The 24,618-nt window shown below is 50.8% G+C and overlaps 1 protein-coding gene across 1 annotated transcript in view; it reads right to left on the bottom strand.

The window, feature by feature from the left end:
* TSPAN18 (tetraspanin 18) overlaps positions 1–24,230 on the bottom strand; it is a 218,390-nt gene extending 194,160 nt beyond the window's left edge. Inside the window, exon 1 of the mRNA XM_063946054.1 lies at positions 23,953–24,230. The gene's annotated coding sequence lies outside the window, so the exon portion shown is untranslated. The remainder of the gene's footprint in view (positions 1–23,952) is intronic.
* Between the last annotated feature and the right edge of the window lie 388 nt (positions 24,231–24,618).

Here is a 24,618-nt window from a genome sequence, read left to right as displayed (position 1 = left end):
TGCTGCAATTCATCAGAATGCAGCCTAACCATTCACTAGTTACATCACTGAGGCACGAGGCACTTTGCGCCTCCCTCCATTGAGTATAGGTCACAAGCAGAGACAGGGGGCAGAGTGTTCGCATACCGCTCATAAATGCTCCTGTGCCGTGTACATGCAGATGACTGCGCATATTCACTCGTATGTGGAGCTCGCACAACTTGCAGCCCCCACCCCATCTGTACGCTTGGTTTGCGGCTAGGCATCACAGTATCAGCTTCGGCCTAAGAGCCCACCTTTACCCAACACACGTTCTGAGACACCTTGTGTAACTTCACACGTATAGCCGTCAATGTTGCGTGTAGGTCTCAGACGCAATGCAGCGTGGATATCTGGATTAGTGGGCCTATAAGCCGACATACCCCCGCCGTCAGCTCGCTCACTTGGATACAGGACGGCGCTGTGCGATTGGCTGAGGCACAAGGTTAGGAGACTGGGATCAGAGAATGTTCAATTACATTCCAAGGACGGAGCACTGATAGATGCCCGGGAAGGAGCTGGAACATGGAGGCTGAGCGGTGTGTAGCTGGAGCTATCGGCTTCTGCAGCCGCAGGTGGGGGCAATGCTTAAACCTGCCTCTCCCACACTGCATTCTGTGTAATGGAGCCAGGCAGAAAATAGACTTTATTACACACTGTACCAAGTGCCTCGCTGGCCAGGTACCTCGCCCTCACAGCCTAATACACAAATTACACCAGGCCTGGAGCACGCTGCTGGGGGAGACTGGGAACAGGGGGGAAACTCAATGGCACTAGCTGGGAAACAATTCCACACAGTAGGGAGAGGCGAGGACTCGGCCGACCGTACATACAGTATAAAGGTATGGGTATAAAAGACTGCGGATAAAGGGAGAACTGATACAAATCAGAAGAAAGGGTCTATTCACTATAACTCCTCTTCTACATGCTGGAAAAGAATTATTTTACTAAAATTAACCAAAAAAAACCTTCCACAAAAATCCACCTAATTGAAAATAAAAAAATTTGGAAACATTCAGTGCTCATTAATACCGATCTGATTGCGTTTTATCTTTTCATCTTTAATAAATGGAAGAAACGGGTCAGATTTGGAGCCATTGGCTTCTCAAAGAGGTTTTGTGGGGTTTTTGCAATAATGTTTTTATTAAGTTCCAAAACGTTTTAATGCCTTCCTGATAATGTGAGTATATGTCACACGTGATTTATCATTGCTCGCTAATGCGCAGCCAGCGCAATCATTTCTATGGGTAAAAGTGCAATGTATGAAGAGCGCATGAAAGACGCGTCACTAACAGACCTCTCTCTCTCCTTTAGTACAAGAGAGAGGCGCAGTCTAGAAAATGACAGCAGCTGATTGGTTGGTTCTGGGCATCTTCTCCACTTTATCTCCAAGACTTGATGCATCTCCCCCTTGTTCAGTAGAGATGTGGTACATTGTAGTGTAATATACAGCCAGCAAGCAGTGTAATAACGGATACTTTCCAGTCCGGCAGAGCAGACCAGTGCAGAACTAAGGGATATAGGGGGAAATTCAGAGCTGATCGCAGCAGTAAATATGTTAGCAGTTGGGCAAAACCATGGGGGGGTCATTCAGGCCTGATCGTAGATGAGAAATTTAGCACATTTACAATCATAACACGGATATGCGGGGGGGACGCCCAGCACAGGGCTAGTCCGCCCCGCATGTCAGGTCCGGCCCCACCGCACAAGTACAGAAGCATTGCACACCGGCGATGCTTTTGTACTTGAAGAGTAACGCCCGGCCAGTGCAGCTCCTGCGTGCTGGCCGGCAGTTACTAGTTGTTGTTATGGCTACATCGGCTGCATATGACGTCACGCAGCTGCTGCGGGCCACCCCCCGCACAGTCCGACCACGCCTGCGTAGCCCAGACCACGCCCACAAAACAGCGGCCAAACGCCGCCATCTCCCGACCTGCGACTGCCTGTGCCTGTCATTCACGCAGAGGTGATCGCTGGGCTATGACAGCAGGCGGCTGTCTAGCATGCGCCGGCGCACTGCGGAGCATGAACACTTCTGACCTGATTGCTGCAATGAATGGCAGCATGTGACCAGGTCAGAATGACCCCCTCATATGCACTGTAGGGGGGGCAGATGTAACACGTGCAGAGAGAGTTAGATTTGGGTGGGTTATATTGTTTCTGTGCAGGGTAAATACTGGCTGCTTTATTCTTACAATTTAAATTTCAGTTTGAACACACCCCACCCAAATCTAACTCTCTCTGCACATGTTACATCTGCACCACCTGCAGTGCACATGGTTTTGCCCAACTGCTAACACATTTTCTGCTGCGATCAGGTCTGAATTCCCCCCATAGAACTGCACATTCTGTAATGCTGTCAGTGTTCTCCTGCATATCATCCCTACGATGTTCTGCTCTTCCTAATACACATTAGCAGCAGAGACACTTCCAGATGTAGATTCCAGCCCATGACATACACTAGTAATATGTTTCTGGACAGGTTCCACCCTCCCCAAATATTTCAGTTTTCCTCCCACCAGAGACAACAAAAATGTGCAAACCTCCCATTATTCCATGTACTGCACGTGTCCAGCAACCAGGAGAAATACAGGGAGAGTCCCCAGCCATACTGCAGTGGCCCAACAGCCCCCCACCACACCACACCGCTGTTCTCCTCTCAGAGATACACATATATATTATATACCACTGACTCATCCCAAAATCTCCAAAACGATAAGGACTAGGAACCTACAATCAAAATCCCAACGGTGAAAATACCGACAACCATTGACAGACGGTCGAAATCCCGACATTTTAAATGTCAACGGGTCAAAAAGTCAACAATTAGTTTTTAAACAGACTTGTTCATACTTTACCATCCCAGTGTACCTGGAGGGGGAGCGCAGCGACATACACATAAAAAAAAAAACCAATGAAAAACTTGTGTCAACTTTTTGACCTGTCAACATTTTAAATGTCTGTATTTTGACCTTGTCGGGATTTTGACTGACGGTCAATTCTTGTTGGGATTTTGATAGAAGTTATTTCATACTGATCCCATGCAGACTGGTAGCTTGCTTCTGGTGATGTAGGCACCCACTAATAAGGGATTTTCAAAATTCCACCCACAAAGCAGTTAAAAGGGGTGAGATAATTCAACCCTTAGGAGCATTAAGATAGTCCACCCAGCTGGGGCTATAAAAAAAATAAATGCATGGTGGCGGCAATACCAAGTAACAAAGGGGGGAGGACACAATGCTCTGTTCCTGGACTTCCTTGCCAGTGGCAGTTGCAGAGCAGTCCATTATTTAAATAGTGGAGCCACATCAACTGCCACACCTAAACACGGTCAAACATCGTTGGGTGTGGCTCCCCTATTTGAATAATGGAGTGCTCTGCAACTGCCACTGGCAAGAAAGTGCAGCCTTATGGTTCTGGAGATTTCGTGATGAGCTAGTGGTATTTGCCTTTTAGCTATAAATACTGAACCAACCTATTTCCAGTCAGGAGAGGAGTGTCTCAGTTATCGGAGGTTCACCTGTCACTTGAACTAAACATTGCTAAACCTCTCATAGTGCAATTGGAGGAAAGGTGAGATAGATAGTCTGACTGATCTACCAGTGACCTTAAGTGTTGTGCGAAAATCTTTACCTTTATACCTCAAAGGAGGAGCCCTAAGGAGAGCGAGAAGCTCAGCAAGGAGACCTAGGGCCCTCTGTTATAGAGTCTGCCTATCCCTGCAAACCTTACATATGTAACATACAGTGGGCGAAGTTACAGCACTGAGCAGGGCAGCATCAGAGGCGGGACGGGGCAGAGAAGGAGGCGGATTATTCTCCTCAGCACCAGCAGTTACAGCACTGAGCAGGGCAGCATCAGAGGCGGGACGGGGCAGAGAAGGAGGTGGATTATTCTCAGCACCAGCAGTTACAGCACTGAGCAGGGCAGCATCAGAGGGGGATGGGGAAGAGAAGGAGGCGGATTATTCTCCTCAGCACCAGCAGTTACAGCACTGAGCAGGGCAGCATTAGAGACAGGACGGGGCAGAGAAGGAGGCGGATTATTCTCCTCAGCACCAGCAGTTACAGCACTGAGCAGGGCAGCATCAGAGGCGGGACGGGGCAGAGAAGGAGGTGGATTATACTCCTCAGCACCAGCAGTTACAGCACTGAGCAGGGCAGCATCAGTGGCGGGACGGGGCAGAGAAGGAGGAGGATTATTCTCCTCAGCACCAGCAGTTACAGCACTGAGCAGGGCAGCATCAGTGGCGGGACGGGGCAGAGAAGGAGGCGGATTATTCTCCTCAGCACCAGCATGTACAGCACTGAGCAGGGCAGCATCAGAGGCGGGACGGGGCAGAGAAGGAGGCGGATTATTCTCCTCAGCACCAGCAGTTACAGCACTGAGCAGGGCAGCATCAGTGGCGGGACGGGGCAGAGAAGGAGGCGGATTATTCTCCTCAGCACCAGCATGTACAGCACTGAGCAGGGCAGCATCAGAGGTGGGACGGGGCAGGTAAGGATGCGGATTATTCTCCTCAGCACCAGCAGTTACAGCACTGAGCAGGACAGCATCAGAGGAGGGACGGGGCAGAGAAGGAGGCAGATTATTCTCCTCAGTACCAGCAGTTACAGCACTGAGCAGGGCAGCATCAGAGGAGGGATGGGGAAGAGAAGGAGGCGGATTATTCTCCTCAGCACCAGCAGTTACAGCACTGAGCAGGACAGCATCAGAGGAGGGATGGGGCAGAGAAGGAGGCGGATTATTCTCCTCAGCACCAGCAGTTACAGCACTGAGCAGGGCAGCATCAGAGGCGGGACGGGGCAGAGAAGGAGGCGGATTATTCTCCTCAGCACCAGCAGTTACAGCACTGAGCAGGGCAGCATCAGAGGAGGGATGGGGCAGAGAAGGAGGCGGATTATTCTCCTCAGCACCAGCAGTTACAGCACTGAGCAGGACAGCATCAGAGGAGGGACGGGGCAGAGAAGGAGGCGGATTATTCTCCTCAGCACCAGCAGTTACAGCACTGAGCAGGACAGCATCAGAGGAGGGACGGGGCAGAGAAGGAGGCGGATTATTTTCCTCAGCACCAGCATGTACAGCACTGAGCAGGGCAGCATCAGAGGCAGGACGGGGCAGAGAAGGAGGCAGATTATTCTCCTCAGTACCAGCAGTTACAGCACTGAGCAGGGCAGCATCAGAGGAGGGATGGGGAAGAGAAGGAGGCGGATTATTCTCCTCAGCACCAGCAGTTACAGCACTGAGCAGGGCAGCATCAGAGGTGGGACGGGGCAGGTAAGGATGCGGATTATTCTCCTCAGCACCAGCAGTTACAGCACTGAGCAGGACAGCATCAGAGGAGGGACGGGGCAGAGAAGGAGGCAGATTATTCTCCTCAGCACCAGCAGTTACAGCACTGAGCAGGGCAGCATCAGAGGCAGGACGGGGCAGAGAAGGAGGCGGATTATTCTCCTCAGCACCAGCAGTTACAGCACTGAGCAGGGCAGCATCAGAGGAGGGATGGGGCAGAGAAGGAGGCGGATTATTCTCCTCAGCACCAGCAGTTACAGCACTGAGCAGGGCAGCATCAGAGGTGGGACGGGGCAGGTAAGGATGCGGATTATTCTCCTCAGCACCAGCAGTTACAGCACTGAGCAGGACAGCATCAGAGGAGGGACGGGGCAGAGAAGGAGGCAGATTATTCTCCTCAGCACCAGCAGTTACAGCACTGAGCAGGGCAGCATCAGAGGCAGGACGGGGCAGAGAAGGAGACGGATTATTCTCCTCAGCACCAGCATGTACAGCACTGAGTAGGGCAGCATCAGAGGCGGGACGGGGCAGAGAAGGAGGTGGATTATTCTCCTCAGCACCAGCAGTTACAGCACTGAGCAGGGCAGCATCAGAGGCGGGACGGGGCAGAGAAGGAGGAGGATTATTCTCCTCAGCACCAGCAGTTACAGCACTGAGCAGGGCAGCATCAGAGGCGGGACGGGGCAGAGAAGGAGGAGGATTATTCTCCTCAGCACCAGCAGTTACAGCACTGAGCAGGGCAGCATCAGAGGCAGGACGGTTAAGAGAAGGAGGTGGATTATTTTCCTCAGCACCAGCATGTACAGCACTGAGCAGGGCAGCATCAGAGGCGGGACGGGGCAGAGAAGGAGGCGGATTATTCTCCTCAGCACCAGCAGTTACAGCACTGAGCAGGGCAGCATCAGAGGCGGGACAGGGCAGAGAAGGAGGCAGATTATTCTCCTCAGCACCAGCAGTTACAGCACTGAGCAGGGCAGCATCAGAGGCAGGACGGTTAAGAGAAGGAGGTGGATTATTCTCCTCAGCACCAGCAGTTACAGCACTGAGCAGGGCAGCATCAGAGGAGGGATGGGGCAGAGAAGGAGGCGGATTATTCTCCTCAGCACCAGCAGTTACAGCACTGAGCAGGGCAGCATCAGAGGTGGGACGGGGCAGAGAAGGATGCGGATTATTCTCCTCAGCACCAGCAGTTACAGCACTGAGCAGGACAGCATCAGAGGAGGGACGGGGCAGAGAAGGAGGCAGATTATTCTCCTCAGCACCAGCAGTTACAGCACTGAGCAGGGCAGCATCAGAGGCAGGACGGGGCAGAGAAGGAGACGGATTATTCTCCTCAGCACCAGCATGTACAGCACTGAGTAGGGCAGCATCAGAGGCGGGACGGGGCAGAGAAGGAGGTGGATTATTCTCCTCAGCACCAGCAGTTACAGCACTGAGCAGGGCAGCATCAGAGGCGGGACGGGGCAGAGAAGGAGGAGGATTATTCTCCTCAGCACCAGCAGTTACAGCACTGAGCAGGGCAGCATCAGAGGCGGGACGGGGCAGAGAAGGAGGAGGATTATTCTCCTCAGCACCAGCAGTTACAGCACTGAGCAGGGCAGCATCAGAGGCAGGACGGTTAAGAGAAGGAGGTGGATTATTTTCCTCAGCACCAGCATGTACAGCACTGAGCAGGGCAGCATCAGAGGCGGGACGGGGCAGAGAAGGAGGCGGATTATTCTCCTCAGCACCAGCAGTTACAGCACTGAGCAGGGCAGCATCAGAGGCGGGACAGGGCAGAGAAGGAGGCGGATTATTCTCCTCAGCACCAGCAGTTACAGCACTGAGCAGGGCAGCATCAGAGGCAGGACGGTTAAGAGAAGGAGGTGGATTATTCTCCTCAGCACCAGCAGTTACAGCACTGAGCAGGGCAGCATCAGAGGAGGGATGGGGCAGAGAAGGAGGCGGATTATTCTCCTCAGCACCAGCAGTTACAGCACTGAGCAGGGCAGCATCAGAGGCAGGACGGTTAAGAGAAGGAGGTGGATTATTTTCCTCAGCACCAGCATGTACAGCACTGAGCAGGGCAGCATCAGAGGCAGGACGGGGCAAAGAAGGAGGTGGATTATTCTCCTCAGCACCAGCAGTTACAGCACTGAGCACGGAAGCATCAGAGGCGGGACGGTTAAGAGAAGGAGGTGGATTATTTTCCTCAGCACCAGCATGTACAGCACTGAGCAGGGCAGCATCAGAGGCAGGACGGTTAAGAGAAGGAGGTGGATTATTTTCCTCAGCACCAGCATGTACAGCACTGAGCAGGGCAGCATCAGAGGCGGGACGGGGCAGAGAAGGAGGCGGATTATTCTCCTCAGCACCAGCAGTTACAGCACTGAGCAGGGCAACATCAGAGGCAGGACAGGGCAGAGAAGGAGGCGGATTATTCTCCTCAGCACCAGCAGTTACAGCACTGAGCACGGAAGCATCAGAGGCGGGACGGTTAAGAGAAGGAGGTGGATTATTTTCCTCAGCACCAGCATGTACAGCACTGAGCAGGGCAGCATCAGAGGCAGGACGGTTAAGAGAAGGAGGTGGATTATTTTCCTCAGCACCAGCATGTACAGCACTGAGCAGGGCAGCATCAGAGGCGGGACGGGGCAGAGAAGGAGGCGGATTATTCTCCTCAGCACCAGCAGTTACAGCACTGAGCAGGGCAACATCAGAGGCAGGACAGGGCAGAGAAGGAGGCGGATTATTCTCCTCAGCACCAGCAGTTACAGCACTGGGCAGGGCAGCATCAGAGGCAGGACGGGGCAGAGAAGGAGGCGGATTATTCTCCTCAGCACCAGCAGTTACAGCACTGAGCAGGGCAGCATCAGAGGTGGGACGGGGCAGAGAAGGAGGCGGATTATTCTCCTCAGCACCAGCATTTACAGCACTGAGCAGGGCAGCATCAGAGGCGGGACGGGGCAGAGAAGGAGGCGGATTATTCTCCTCAGCACCAGCATGTACAGCACTGAGCAGGGCAGCATTAGAGACAGGACGGGGCAGAGAAGGAGGTGGATTATTCTCCTCAGCATCAGCATGTACAGCACTGAGCAGGGCAGCATTAGAGACAGGACGGGGCAGAGAAGGAGGCGGATTATTCTCCTCAGCACCAGCATGTACAGCACTGAGCAGGGCAGCATAAGAGGCGGGACGGGCAGAGAAGGAGGCGGATTATTCTCCTCAGTGTCAGCCTTTTGATGCATCAATCCGGGGGAAGGCCCATCTGGAGGTGTGGCCTGACAAAAATTGTCAGCGGTGGGCGGAGCATGTCCTGTTGTAAGTCTAATTGCTGATCTTCTGTCATAAATTTACCAGTCAGCTTTATGTATATCCCGCTGTCCAGAAAAAAAAAGACACAGAGACCGCAGATTCCTGTACAATGAAATCTTTGTGATTATACGTGAAATTCCGCAGTGAAGCCGGGTGTTCAGCTGGTAATGAATATAATGCAGGTTCTGTACAGTAGTTGCCAATGTCAGTGTATAAGGAACGTCACAGAGGACGTCTGATAACTTTCATAGGACCAAAACGTATTCCGCCAGCTGAACATATGGGTTACATGTACAGTAAGATGGTGTGATCCTAGACTTCCCAGCTAATCATTTCTGTTACTTAGTTCTTGTGAAGGGCGTTTTATTGTATACCCAGTCACTCAGTACAGGGCACTGTGGCCCCGACGCACAGTTGTGCGCTAATCCGATGTTCATGCAGTTTGGTAATTACCGATGGTGTGCGCGTCACTGCTGCACACGCACGGCTATTGGATTACTGTCACAGTGAGGATTCAGTCGCAAGCAACGGAAAGGGAGCGGGCGTTATTGTGGGAGGTAACAGGGAGCAGCAACAAGAATGGGGGCATATTGGGACAGTATCCGTGGAGTGCGTCAGCCGCCAGCTACGATCATATACATATGAAATGCGTCTCCAGTCTCTCCGTTGTGGCGGTCATTCTGAGTGACCACAGACTTAGGGGTATATGTACTAAGCAGTGATAAAAGTGAAGTGAGCCAGTGGAGAAGTTTCCCATGGCAACCAATCAGCCTCTCTATATAATTTTATAGTATGCAAATTATAAACGCTACATCAGTGCCGATTAGTTGCTACAGGCAATACATCGGTTTGTCCTCTTTAAATGATCGGATTCTATACTTCTCTCCCTATGCGGGAGATGCATCTAGCCATGGAGAGAGGTAAAGTGGAGGAGATGCCCAAAGCACTCATCCTCTCCAAGGCTCGACACGTCTCCCCCTATGTATTTTGGCAGGTAAAAACAAACCAATGATTAATAACCTCTCACTATTAATACATAACTTATTTTTTTTACAGTATATGTATTTCTGTACAATAACACTACTGTACATGAACAGTTATAGGGTGGGATGTACTAAGCATCATATCGGCGATGCAGTACAAATCGCCACTTACCGGGTACATACTGGCATTAATTACACTTCTGCATACTTAAAAATGCAATTCAAATCGCAAAGGACGGCCCTCCCGATAAAAGCGCTCCATTGTGACAGAATGACTTCTGGGTTTAGGACCCGGGAGACGGCCAGTGCGACAGCCGCAGTGAGTGCTGGGAGAGATCCAATTGAATCAAGTACCAACCAATCAGGTCCTGTCATGTGTCTATCGCAGGCCTATCATTATGCGTCTAACAAGGACGCTGTTGATTCTGCACATACAAAAGGCAGCAAGCCGTAACAGTAGGTATACAGCCAGCACAGATGTTGCCGTAACAGTAGGTATACAGCCAGCGCAGATGTTGCCGTAACCGTAGGTATACAGCCAGCGCAGATGTTGCCGTAACCATAGGTATACAGCCAGCGCAGATGTTGCCGTAACCGTAGGTATACAGCCAGCGCAGATGTTGCCGTAACCGTAGGTATACAGCCAGCGCAGATGTTGCCGTAACCGTGGGTATACAGCCAGTGCAGATGGTGGAGGGCAGGGGACAGTCCCCGGCTGATGACAACATAATGACTGCAGCAGTAGCGGATCGGATCTCACGCCATCGTCATTCTGATACAGAAACGCACCCGCCGAACACGATTCTGTAATAAATAGTCACCACTAACCGATGCATAACATGAGCCCGACATCCAGAATAATAATAACGGAATAAGATTTCCGGTGGAATAACACGAGTATTGTGCGCACGTCACCTCGCGGAACACATATGGAACCAGGCATTGTCCCGGCGTCTATTGTGACTCACACATAATAATAAAGGCAAATAACTCTGTAGCTACAAAAGCACCAAGGACACATGAATAACTAAATGTGATGCTGCTATACAGCCTTCACTCCACCAGACAAGGGTAAGCGAGCACTGCTGGAGACCATGGAATTGTGCCGTGTACTGCCGCCCTATCTAATCAATGCTGGAGACCATGGAATTGTGCCATGTACTGCCGCCCCATCTAATCAATGCCGGAGACCATGGAATTGTGCCGTGTACTGCCGCCCTATCTAATCAATGCTGGAGACCATGGAATTGTGCCATGTACTGCCGCCCCATCTAATCAATGCCGGAGATAATGGAATTGTGCCGTGTACTGCCGCCCTATCTAATCAATGCCGGAGACCATGGAATTGTGCCATGTACTGCCGCCATATCTAATCAATGCCGGAGACCATGGAATTGTGCCGTGTACTGCCGCCCTATCTAAGCAATGCCGGAGATAATGGAATTGTGCCGTGTACTGCCGCCCTATCTAATCAATGCCGGAGACCATGGAATTGTGCCGTGTACTGCCGCCCTATCTAATCAATGCCGGAGATAATGGAATTGTGCCGTGTACTGCCGCCCTATCTAAGCAATGCCGGAGATAATGGAATTGTGCCGTGTACTGCCGCCCTATCTAATCAATGCCGGAGACCATGGAATTGTGCCATGTACTGCCGCCCCATCTAATCAATGCCGGAGACCATGGAATTGTGCCATGTACTGCCGCCCTATCTAATCAATGCCGGAGACCATGGAATTGTGCCATGTACTGCCGCCCTATCTAATCAATGCCGGAGACCATGGAATTGTGCCGTGTACTGCTGCCCTATCTAAGCAATGCCAGAGACCATGGAATTGTGCCGTGTACTGCTGCCCTATCTAATCAATGCCGGAGACCATGGAATTGTGCCGTGTACTGCTGCCCTATCTAATCAATGCCGGTGATAATGGAATAGTGCCGTGTACTGCTGCCTTATCTAAGCAATGCCGGAGACCATGGAATTGTGCTGTGTACTGCCGCCCTATCTAGGCAATGCCGGAGATAATGGAATTGTGCCGTGTACTGCCGCCCTATCTAATCAATGCCGGAGATAATGGAATTGTGCCGTGTACTGCTGCCCTATCTAAGCAATGCCGGTGATAATAAGAATTTACTTACCGATAATTCTATTTCTCGGAGTCCGTAGTGGATGCTGGGGTTCCTGAAAGGACCATGGGAATAGCGGCTCCGCAGGAGACAGGGCACAAAAGTAAAGCTTTTACAGGTCAGGTGGTGTGTACTGGCTCCTCCCCCTATGACCCTCCTCCAGACTCCAGTTAGGTACTGTGCCCGGACGAGCGTACACAATAAGGGAGGATTTTGAATCCCGGGTAAGACTCATACCAGCCACACCAATCACACCGTACAACTTGTGATCTAAACCCAGTTAACAGTATGATAACAGAGGAGCCTCTGAAAGATGGCTTCCTAAACAATAACCCGAATTAGTTAACAATAACTATGTACAAGTATTGCAGATAATCCGCACTTGGGATGGGCGCCCAGCATCCACTACGGACTCCGAGAAATAGAATTATCGGTAAGTAAATTCTTATTTTCTCTATCGTCCTAAGTGGATGCTGGGGTTCCTGAAAGGACCATGGGGATTATACCAAAGCTCCCAAACGGGCGGGAGAGTGCGGATGACTCTGCAGCACCGAATGAGAGAACTCCAGGTCCTCCTTTGCCAGGGTATCAAATTTGTAAAAATTTACAAACGTGTTCTCCCCTGACCACGTAGCTGCTCGGCAGAGTTGTAATGCCGAGACCCCTCGGGCAGCCGCCCAAGATGAGCCCACCTTCCTTGCGGAATGGGCCTTAACAGATTTAGGCTGTGGCAGGCCTGCCACAGAATGTACAAGTTGAATTTTGTTACAAATCCAACGAGCAATCGACTGCTTAGAAGCAGGTGCACCCAACTTGTTGGGTGCATACAGTATAAACAGCGAGTCAGATTTTCTGACTCCAGCCGTCCTTTAAATGTATATTTTTAAGGCTCTGACAACGTCCAACAACTTGGAGTCCTTCAAGTCGTCTGTAGCCGCAGGCACTACAATAGGCTGGTTCAGGTGAAACGCTGATACCACCTTAGGGAGAAAATGCGGACGCGTCCGCAGCTCTGCCCTATGTCGAATGGAAAATTAAATAAGGGCTTTTATAAAACAAAGCCGCCAGTTCAGATACTCTCCCGGCCGAAGCCAGGGCCAGTAACATAGTCACTTTCCATGTGAGATATTTCAAATCCACATTCTTTAGTGGTTCAAACCAATTGGATTTGAGGAAATCTAAAACTACATTTAGATCCCACGGTGCCACCTTAGGCACCACAGGAGGCTGTATATGCAGTACTCCTTTGATAAAAATCTGGACCTCAGGGACTGAGGCCAATTCTTTTTGGAAGAATATTGATAGGGCCGAAATTTGAACCTTAATAGATCCCAATTTGAGACCCATAGACAATCCTGATTGCAGGAAATGTAGGAAAACGACCCAGTTGAAATTCCTCCATCGGAGCACTCCGCTGCTCGCACCACGCAACATATTTTCGCCAAATACGGCGATAATGCTTCGCGGTGACTTCCTTCCTTGCCTTTATCAAGGTAGGAATGACTTCTTCTGGAATGCCTTTTCCTTTTAGGATCTGGCATTCAAACGCCATGCCGTCAAACGCAGCCGCGGTAAGTCTTGAAAAAGACAAGTACCCTGCTGAAGCAGGTCCCTTCTCAGAAGTAGAGGCCACGGATCGTCCGTGACCATCTCTTGAAGTTCCGGGTACCAAGTCCTTCTTGGCCAATCCGGAGCCACTAGTCTTACTCCTCTTTGCCGTATAATCCTCAATACCTTTGGTATGAGAGGCAGAGGAGGAAACACATATACCGACTGGTACACCCAAGGTGTTACCAGCGCGTCCACAGCTATTGCCTGCGGATCTCTTGACCTGGCGCAATACCTGTCCAGTGTTTTGTTGAGGCGAGACGCCATCATGTCCACCATTGGTTTTACCCAACGGTTTAATAGCATGTGGAAAACTTCTGGATGAAGTCCCCACTCTCCCGGGTGAAGGTCGTGTCTGCTGAGGAAGTCTGCTTCCCAGTTGTCCACGCCCGGGATGAATACTGCTGACAGTGCTATCACGTGATTCTCCGCCCAGCGAAGGATCCTGGCAGCTTCTGCCATTGCCCTCCTGCTTCTTGTGCCGCCCTGTCTGTTTACATGGGCGACTGCCGTGATGTTGTCCGACTGGATCAACACCGGTCTTCCTTGAAGCAGAGGTTCCGCCTGGCTTAGAGCATTGTAGATTGCTCTTAGTTCCAGAATGCTTATGTGAAGAGACTTTTTCAGGCTCGACCACACTCCCTGGAAATTTCTTCCCTGTGTGACTGCTCCCCAGCCTCTCAGGCTGGCCTCCGTGGTCACCAGGATCCAATCCTGCATGCCGAATCTGCGGCCCTCCAATAGATGAGCCTCCTGCAACCACCACAGAAGGGATACCCTTGTCCTCGGCGACAGGGTTATCCGCAGGTGCATCTGAAGATGCGACCCTGACCATTTGTCCAACAGATCCCTTTGCATGGAATCTGCCGAAAGGGATTGCTTCGTAAGAAGCTACCATTTTTTCCCAGGACTCTTGTGCATTGATGTACAGACACCTTTCCTGGTTTTAGGAGGTTCCTGACCAGGTCAGATAACTCCTTGGCTTTTTCTTCGGGAAGAAAAACCTTTTTCTGAACTGTGTCCAGAATCATCCCCAGGAACAGCAGACGAGTTGTCGGCATTAATTGGGATTTTGGAATATTCAGAATCCATCCGTGCTGCTTTAGCACCTCTTGAGATAGTGCTAAACCCATCTCTAGCTGTTCTCTGGACCTTGCCCTTATTAGGAGATCGTCCAAGTATGGGATAATTAATACGCCTTTTCTTCGAAGAAGAAATATTATCTCGGCCATTACCTTTGTAAAGACCCGAGGTGCCGTGGACAAACCAAACGGCAGCGTCTGAAACTGATAGTGACAGTTTTGTACAACGAACCTGAGGTACCCCTGGTGTGAGGGGTAATTGGAACGTGGAGATACGCATCCTTGATGTCCAAGGATACCATAAAGTCCCCTTCTTCCAGGTTCGCTATCACTGCTCTGAGTGACTCCATCTTGAACTTGAACTTCTTTATGTACAGGTTCAAGGACTTCAGATTTAGAATAGGCCTTACCGAGCCATCCGGCTTCGGTACCACAAAAAGAGTGGAATAATACCCCTTCCCTTGTTGTAGAAGAGGTACCTTGACTATCACCTGCTGAGAATACAGCTTGTGAATGGCTTCCAAAACCGTCTCCCTTTCTGAGGGGGACGTTGGTAAAGCAGACTTCAGGAAACGGCGAGGTGGCTCTGTCTCTAATTTCAACCTGTACCCCTGAGATATTATCTGCAGGATCCAGGGATTTACCTGCGAGTGAGCCCACTGCGCGCTGTAATTCTTGAGACGACCGCCTACCGCCCCCGAGTCCGCTTGCGAAGCCCCAGCGTCATGCTGAGGCTTTTGTAGAAGCCGGGGAGGGCTTCTGTTCCTGGGAAGGAGCTGCCTGTTGCTGTCTCTTCCCTCGTCCTCTGCCTCGTGGCAGATATGAATAGCCCTTTGCTCTCTTATTTTTAAAGGAACGAAAGGGCTGCGGTTGAAAGGTCGGTGCCTTTTTCAGTTGGGGAGTGACTTGAGGTAGAAAGGTGGATTTCCCGGCCGTAGCCGTGGCCACCAAATCCGATAGACCGACCCCAAATAACTCCTCTACGCATCGCCTGTCCACTGTCGTGTCCATAAAGCTCTTCTGGCCGAAATGGACATAGCACTTACCCGTGATGCCAGTGTGCAGATATCTCTCTGTGCATCACGCATATAAAGAAATGCATCCTTTATTTGTTCTAACGACAGTAAAATATTGTCCCTGTCCAGGGTATCAATATTTTCGATCAGGGACTCTGACCAAACTACCCCAGCACTGCACATCCAGGCAGTCGCAATAGCTGGTCGTAGTATAACACCTGCATGTGTGTATATACCTTTTTGGATATTTTCCATCCTCCTATCTGATGGATCTTTAAGTGCGGCGGTCTCAGGAGAGGGTAACGCCACTTGTTTTGATGAGCGTGTTAGCGCTTTGTCCACCCTAGGAGGTGTTTCCCAGCGCTCCCTAACCTCTGGCGGGAAAGGGTATAAAGCCAATAACTTCTTTGAAATTAGCAGTTTTTTATCGGGGCACACCACGCTTCATCACATACATCATTTAATTCTTCTGATTCGGTAAAAACTACTGGTAGTTTTTTCACACCCCACATAATACCCTGTTTAGTGGTACCTGTAGTATCAGCTAAATGTAACATCTCCTTTATTGCCAAAATCATATAACGTGTGGCCCTACTGGAAAATACGGTTGATTCGTCACCTTCACCACCGGAATCAGTGCCTGTGTCTGGGTCTGTGTCGACCGACTGAGGCAAGGGGCGTTTTACAGCCCCTGACGGTGTTTGAGGCGCCTGGACAGGCACTAATTGAGTGTCCGGCCGCCTCATGTCGGCAAACGACTGCTTAAGCGAGTTGACGCTATCCCGTAATTCCACAAATAAAGGCATCCATTCTGGTGTCGACCCCCTAGAAGGTGACATCCTCATATTTGGCAATTGCTCCGCCTCCACACCAATAACGTCCTCATACATGTCGACACACACGTACCGACACACAGCAGACACACAGGGAATGCTCTATACGAAGACAGGACCCACTAGCCCTTTGGGGAGACAGAGGGAGAGTCTGCCAGCACACACCAAAAAGCGCTATATATGACAGGGATAGCCTTATGATTAAGTGCTCCCTTATAGCTGCTTTTATATTAATATATTGCCATTTATTTTGCCCCCCCTCTCTGTTATACCCTGTTTCTGTAGTGCAGTGCAGGGGAGAGACCTGGGAGCCTTCCTGACCAGCGGAGCTGTGACAGAAAATGGCGCCGTGTGCTGAGGAGATAGGCCCCGCCCCTTTTCCGGCGGGCTCGTCTCCCGCTATTTAGTACATTTAGGCAGGGGTAAATATCTCCATATAGCCTCTGGGGCTATATGTGAGGTATTTTTAGCCTTTTTAAAGGTTTTCATTTGCCTCCCAGGGCGCCCCCCCCCCCAGCGCCCTGCACCCTCAGTGACTGCCGTGTGAAGTGTGCTGAGAGGAAAATGGCGCACAGCTGCAGTGCTGTGCGCTACCTTAAGAAGACTGCAGGAGTCTTCAGCCGCCGATTCTGGACCTCTTCTTGCTTCAGCATCTGTGAGGGGGCCGGCGGCGTGGCTCCGGTGACCATCCAGGCTGTACCTGTGATCGTCCCTCTGGAGCTTCATGTCCAGTAGCCAAGAAGCCAATCCATCCTGCACGCAGGTGAGTTCACTTCTTCTCCCCTCTGTCCCCCGTTGCAGTGATCCTGTTGCCAGCAGGAATCACTGTAAAATAAAAAACCTAAGCTAAACTCTCTAAGCAGCTCTTTATGAGAGCCACCTAGATTGCACCCTTCTCGGCCGGGCACAAAAATCTAACTGGAGTCTGGAGGAGGGTCATAGGGGGAGGAGCCAGTACACACCACCTGACCTGTAAAAGCTTTACTTTTGTGCCCTGTCTCCTGCGGAGCCGCTATTCCCATGGTCCTTTCAGGAACCCCAGCATCCACTTAGGACGATAGAGAAAATGGAATAGTGCCGTGTACTGCTGCCCTATCTAAGCAATGCCGGAGATAATGGAATTGTGCCGTGTACTGCCGCCTTATCTAAGCAATGCCGGAGATAATGGAATTGTGCCGTGTACTGCCGCCCTATCTAAGCAATGCCGGAGATAATGGAATTGTGCCGTGTACTGCCGCCCTATCTAAGCAATGCCGGAGATAATGGAATTGTGCTGTGTACTGCCGCCCTATCTAGGCAATGCCGGAGACCATGGAATTGTGCCGTGTACTGCTGCCCTATCTAGGCAATGCCGGAGAGCATGGAATTGTGCCGTGTACTGCTGCCCCATCTAAATGATCCGGTTTTAGTTATTTAATCTCCAAGAGAAGCAAGGAGACGACCATTAGATTTAGTGACAGAGCTGCAGATTCCCTGAGAACAGGGACTATTCTTATGCATGATTTACCAAACACAAGGTCGCCTTTATTAGACGCTTTATACCTAAAGAGTGGAGACGTTTCCCATAGCAACCAATCATTTTATAGAATATACTCTATAAATGCTAGCTAGAATGGGATTGGTTGCTATGGCCAACTTCTCCACTGTTGAATGGTTGATACATCTCCCCCTGTGTCTGTGACGGGTTGATACATCTCCCCCTGTGTCTGTTATTCCATTGCAGAAAAAAAAAAGCGATCAAAACATCACAGCAATATAAACTGGTCTGACGCACGAGCTCAGCGCTCAGCACACATCTCTCCCCCCACTCAGCACAGCGCGATGTGTGCTGAGCGTGCGGGGAGGGACGGGAGCGCTCATTTCACCCAGCGGGCTAATCTAGCACCAGCGATAGCAATGCATGGGGCCGCGCATCACTATCGCTGTGGGGGGTACACACGGAGAGATCTTGCTGACAATCTAAGCAATCTAGTTAGATTGCTTAGATTCTCGCTCCGCGAGTACCCCCCTTTACACTCTACAGATGTACTAAGCCTTGGAGAGAGATAAAGTACCAGACAATCAGCACCTAGCTGTCAGCTTCATGTCCACTGGCATCAAAATACAAGTGTTTGTCTATAGGGACAAGGGTGTATCAGACACTGGGTGTGTGGTGGCGACTTGTGTGCATGTCTGTTAATTACAGCTGTGATTCTCAACTCTAGTTCTCAAGTAACACCAACAGGTCATGTTTTCTGGATTTACTTAACCACGCACAGGTGAGGCAATCTAGTTTGCTGGGTGTGTAATTATCCCACCTGCTTCCACCTGAGGACTGGAGGTGAGAACCGCAGAGTAAAGGCCCCAATAGATCAGCAAGTAATTGGGGCAATCTGGTGTTTTGCAGATGATTGTGTAAATAAATGTGCAATGTACGGGGTTCACAGATCACATTCAGACCAGCAGTGATTGGGATTGTTAGATCAGGTTGTACAATGTGTTGGATATCACAGATCAGTCAGACCAGCAGTGATTGGGATTGTTAGATCAGGTTGTACAATGTGTTGGATATCACAGATCAGAATCAGACCAGCAGTGATTGGGATTGTTAGATCAGGTTGTACAATGTGTTGGATATCACAGATCAGAATCAGACCAGCAGTGATTGGGATTGTTAGATCAGGTTGTACAATGTGTTGGATATCACAGATCAGTTGGGGTTGTAGATTGCCGGTGTATGGTAAAGGGGGGTACACACGGAGAGATCCGTACTTAAAATCTAAGCAATCTTGCTAGATTGCTTAGATTTTAAGCACGAATCTGCCGTGTGTATGCCCCCCAGCGGTAGCGATGCGCGGCCTCGCGCATCGCTATCACCGGTGCTAGATTGAGCTGCATGCAGGCTCAATCTAGCGGGTCGCTCACTTCACCGTTGTGTGAAGTGAGCGCCCCCCCCGTCGGCTTTCCCCCTCGCTCAGCACATCGCGGTGTGCTGAGCGGGGTGAGAGATGTGTGCTGAGTGGTCTGTGTTAAGATCGTTCAGCACACATCTCTCCCGTGAGTACCCCCTTAACACTCTGCAGATCTGCAGACCATTCTGCTTCGCGTCTCCGCCAACAAGTATTCCAAACTTCCCTTCCTTCTCACATTAATATCAATCGTGTGCAACACTATCGAAGTCAAAACATATAATCGCACATATGGAATATAAGACAATGTTACTGTATGTATCGGAATAACAGTCATTGGGATCGCTGAGCTTATGAGACAGATTCCCTGTAATTATGGGAGGGACCAGCGTGCAGAGGACAGGTGCCGGGAGCTGAAGGCGGCGTGTTACGTAGCGTCGCATAATCCGATTATTAATAAGTCAGTGTAAAATGCTGATTTATGGGGAAATGCATTTCCTAACATGTCACTGAGCATCACTGCACATCCCTCGCTGTCCAGCAGGGGCGCTGTTGCATCAGTCTGTATCACAGCAGGTATAGAGACACTGGCTACAGACAGACGGCTGCACCACTTGTGGAATCGGAGAACATTCATTTATCCCAACCAGAAAATCCTAAAGCAGCAATATTTGCTCCAGCTTAGAACGTGTGCGACTGTCTCCAGTCAGACGCGTCTCCTCGCCCGCTGCTTCTAGTAACAATCCCTATCAGTACCATGCATGAGACGTTAGTGCAGAGGCGACCACACACAGTTCATGCTGGCCACTGCGGTCGTGCTACGCCAAGCGCTCCGACGTCTGACTGCAGCACACACAAGCAACGGGCCGATGTATTGCCACTGCGCACGTGTCAGAGTCGCGCTTACCACAAGTCGCAGTGAGGATTTATTCGCAAAGTGAGTGACAGGGACCGTTTGTGGGCGCTAACGTGACTGTATTGGGGGCGCAAAACTGCATGCGACTATGATCCCGTAAACTGTCAAAATTGCTCCGGCGTCTCGGTTCCGTCGGCCAGTCACAGAAGGTCGATGTTCAATCAATGTACGTCCGATGGTGGCGTTTTTATGCACAATCGGCGGTTCTCAGTACAAATCCTGGCAGCCGTCACATTTGCATATTTTCGTTCAGCCATTGCGCACAAATTCACAAACGCATTACCGTCCATCTCCGAATTGGGCCCAAAATCTGCTGGGACCAAATCTCATTGGGAAAACAACCTCGAGATCATATGTACTGTGCTGCAGGAAGATTGTGTCATAATAACAAGATATTATCATCATCCTCATCATTTATATGACACAATGTAATAAGCCTGGAGAAGTGATAAGTGCACGGTGATAACACACCAGCCAATCAGCTTCAGTATGTAAATTTACAGTTAGGAGCTGATTAACTGGTGCGTTATCACCTTACACTTATCACTGCTTTATCACTTCTCCAGGCTTATTACCCCTAAACATTGCAGAGCACGGGACACAGCCCATTGCTTCCCTGCAGTCACAGTACCCACAAAGGCAGCGCCAGCTGAACACAAAGCGTCGGGGACGGCACAGCCAGTGAGGACGACGACGGAGTGGGGGAAAGAAAAGAAGACCAGGAAGGGGGGCAATATGATCTGCCCCGTTATGTAGGAGTGCAGTGGTGCCAGGCGGGCGGATTACACACTGGGCACAGGAATTGTGACACTGCAGCCGGTGTCGTCTCATGCTATAGACCACTCCAGCTGTTGTTGAACTACAAATCCCAGCATGCCCTGCTACAGTTTTGCTATTTGGTCATGCTAAAAATGTAGCGGGGCATGCTGGGATATGTAGTTCAACAACAGCTGGAGTTGGCAAAGGTTCCCCATCACTGCTACAGACTCACATATAGACTATGGAAGTGCACTATGCAGGTTGCTGTTAATAGTCAACCAGGAGAACACTGAGCCCTGGAACTGTGGATATGAACAGAACTCTAGGCAGGATACAGTAGGGCCCCCTGACCTTGCCTCTATGGGGGGGATTCAATTCTGCGGGATAGCAACAAAGTGCCTGACAGTGTCATCACTGCAGATACAGGCGCGCAGGAACGTCAGCAATGTCTGGTTACTGCATGAACCAGTAACGTGTCGCTGAACAAGTGTCACACTGTGCGCACACGCAGCGTAGAACAGCGTTTCCCAGCTCCAGTCCTCAGGGAATCCAAACAGCGCATGTTTTCTGCATTTCCTAGTTGGTGCACAGGTATATTGAAAGATCCACAGGTGGCGCTAATTATGTCACTTTGATGAGGAGATGTGGAAAACCTGCCCTGTTAGGGTGGAGTAACATGACTGTAATACAATAGCTGGCACCAGTAATGTACTCGTTTCCTGACAGGTCTGAACACTATGCACCAGGCACACTGCGACATTTGGGGAACTCGTCCGTGTCCTTCTCCCTCGTGTGCCCCCGGAACGGCAGCGGTGTCACTTACTGATGTAACTAGTGGCACTGAGCGCAGCTGAGCATCGCGGTGACATCTCAGGGAACTTCATTTCCCCGAGGGCGCATTTATCATGATGCGAAAAACCTTTTCTCTAGTGATAAATTTCTATCTACTTAAGGTTACTATCGGCGATGACTATTGCCAAGTATCACTGGTGGCAACCGTCACTATGGATCTCTGGGGAAGGCTTGCCATCCCTACATAACCTGGCAGCGGTGATGCAAGTACCAACGTATACAGCCCAGCGGCACAAGAAGAACTTATTATGTTCCCCCATCTGGTACCTATGTTACTTATTTTATTCCAGTCCCGCCGTGTATGTATGACCAGCAGCGCGGACTCCTGCGCCCGCCTGGCGTGCACTAAACGCACCTCGCTGCTGCCAACCTGTATCACCAGGGAGAGGAGCGCGGCTCAGGCGGCCGGAGATTATTGGATAAATCAATGTAAAAGTGGTGATAGAAATATATACGTTATACACCCAGCTGATACAGGCATTAATCTACCATTTATATACTACAGCAAACTGTCTGTATGATCCGATTCTGGGAAAATATAATAATAATAATAAATAAATAATTAATTAATTAATTAATTAAATAATAATAACTTGATTGCAATTTTACCACACTAAGAAAAAGAAACAAAAATTTGTTTAGCTTTTGAAGAGGTTCTGTAGGTGCAAAGACCACTGCTATAGTGTGACGCCCCTAGGTGCGGTTCTCCTCCCGCAGGCAGCGCCCACAGGGGGTAATTCACACCTGATCGCTAGGCTGCGTTTTTTGTATGGCTGCAATTAGATCAGAACTGCGCATGCAATGCAATGCGCGTCACACGGTTACAAAGCAGATCGCCGCTCAGCGATGGGTTTGTGCAAAGAATCCATTCGCACAGCAGATCGCAAGGAGACTGGCAGGAAGAAGGCGTTTGTGGGTGGCAACTGACTGTTTTCTGGGAGTGGTTGGAAAAACGCAGGCGTGTCCAAGCGTTTGCAGGGCGGGTGTCTGATGCAGCAGCTGAGTAAGTCCTGGCCTGCGCAGAGACTGCACAAAATGTTTCTGTACCGCTCGGCTGCACATGCGATCGCACACTTGCACAGCTGTAATACACTCCCCTATGGGCGGCGACTATGCGAACGCAAGACTGCAAAAAAAACCTAGCGAGCGATTAGGTCTGAATTACCCTCTCAGACTGTATCCAAACTTGTTCTGTTTAGATAAAAACCACACAACAAGAACACTTTGTGTAACATCACACCGCACATTTACCAGCTGCTGCCAAATACATTCAACACCTCAGTTGTTTTTTTGTTTTTTTGATTTTAAATGAAAGCGAAAACCTGTAATTACTGTTTGCAGCCAGTGATGTCCTATAGATCCATCCAGGGGGACAGACCAGACCCCCCATGTACACAGCAGCAGCATTGTCATATCACCACAATAGCACTTATACTGTATGTGATATCCCCCAGCCCCCTCCCCAACTATCACACACGGCTATTAGGAATAACTTTACCATACAAGGGGCTCTGAGCCTGACTGTGCCCCACACCCGGGGGAGAGAGGGAGAGATAGAGGGGTGACCGTGCCCCCCACCCCGGGGTAGAGAGATAAAGGGGTGACCGTGCCCCCCACCCAGGGGTAGAGAGAGAGAGGGGGGTGACCGTGCCCCACACCCGGGGGAGAGATAGAAGGGTGACCGTGCCCCCCACCCCGGGGTAGAGAGATAGAGGGGTGACCGTGCCCCCCACCCAGGGGTAGAGAGAGAGAGGGGGGTGACCGTGCCCCCCACCCCGGGGTAGAGAGATAGAAGGGTGACCGTGCCCCCCACCCGGGTGGGAAGAGATAGAGGGGTGACCGTGCCCCCCACCCAGAGAAGAGAAAGAGGGGTGACCGTGCCCCCCACCCGGGGAATAGATAGATAGATAGATAGATAGATAGATAGATAGATAGATAGATAGATAGATAGATGGATAGATGACTCTGTGAGCGGAAGCTGCAGCACCTTACAATAAGTTTAGGTGAGTAGATTGTGAGCTCTTTGGCCCAGTATGCAGACTGAACGCAACTATGTCCCGTACGGTGAAACCATACAGCTTCTCCATGCACAGTGCCCGCACCGGCTGCTGCAGAAGCTCTTGGCAGGCACACCTGTGTGTGCGGGGTATGTATCAGCCAATAGTCCCGTACCCGGCCGGGGAGGTGTCCCGGCACTTACCCCGGACACCGGCACTTACCCCGGACACCTGCACTACCCCGGACACAGGCACTTACCCCGGACACATGCAAACTTCGCACTTACCGCCAGTCAGCTGCAGGAAATCTCCGCCACTCTCCGCCCGCAGCCTCTGGAGCGATAGTCCGGCGTCCTCCAGCCGGGTCCCCGGGGTACAGTCCAGGGAGAAGTCTCTCGGGCTCCGGCTTGGGGCAGATTCGGGGGTATCTCTGTCACATATTGCCACCCACCCCTGCGAATCCTGCAGCTGTGCCGGCGAGTACAGCGGGGTCCCGAGTGTCTGTACAGCGCAGAGTGCACCGTCCGCAGATCTCCAGCCTGCAGCGCATCGCACTCTGCAGCCGCTCTCCCCAACTGTAGCATTACCAGCGGAGGGGAGGAGCCACGGCGCACTAACCCCGCCCCCTGCCCGCCCACCCCACTCTCATTCATATCCCTCAGCCCTACACTGCTCCCTACTCTCTACACAGCCTGTCAGTGCCCCCCCCTATACTGTCACTCAGCACATGCCCAGCATTATACACTGCTCCCTACTCTCTACACAGCCTGTCAGTGTCTCCCCTCTATACTGTCACCCAGCACATGCCCAGCATTATACACTGCTCCCTACTCTCTACACAGCCTGATAGTGTCTCCCCCTATACTGTCACCCAGCACATGCCCAGCATTATACACTGCTCCCTACTCTCTACACAGCCTGTCACTCAGTGTCTCCCCCTTATACTGTCACTC

The sequence above is a fragment of the Pseudophryne corroboree genome, chromosome 11 (assembly GCF_028390025.1).
Source record: "Pseudophryne corroboree isolate aPseCor3 chromosome 11, aPseCor3.hap2, whole genome shotgun sequence".
Lineage (NCBI taxonomy): Eukaryota > Metazoa > Chordata > Amphibia > Anura > Myobatrachidae > Pseudophryne > Pseudophryne corroboree.
This window is presented reverse-complemented; position numbering and strand designations above follow the sequence as displayed.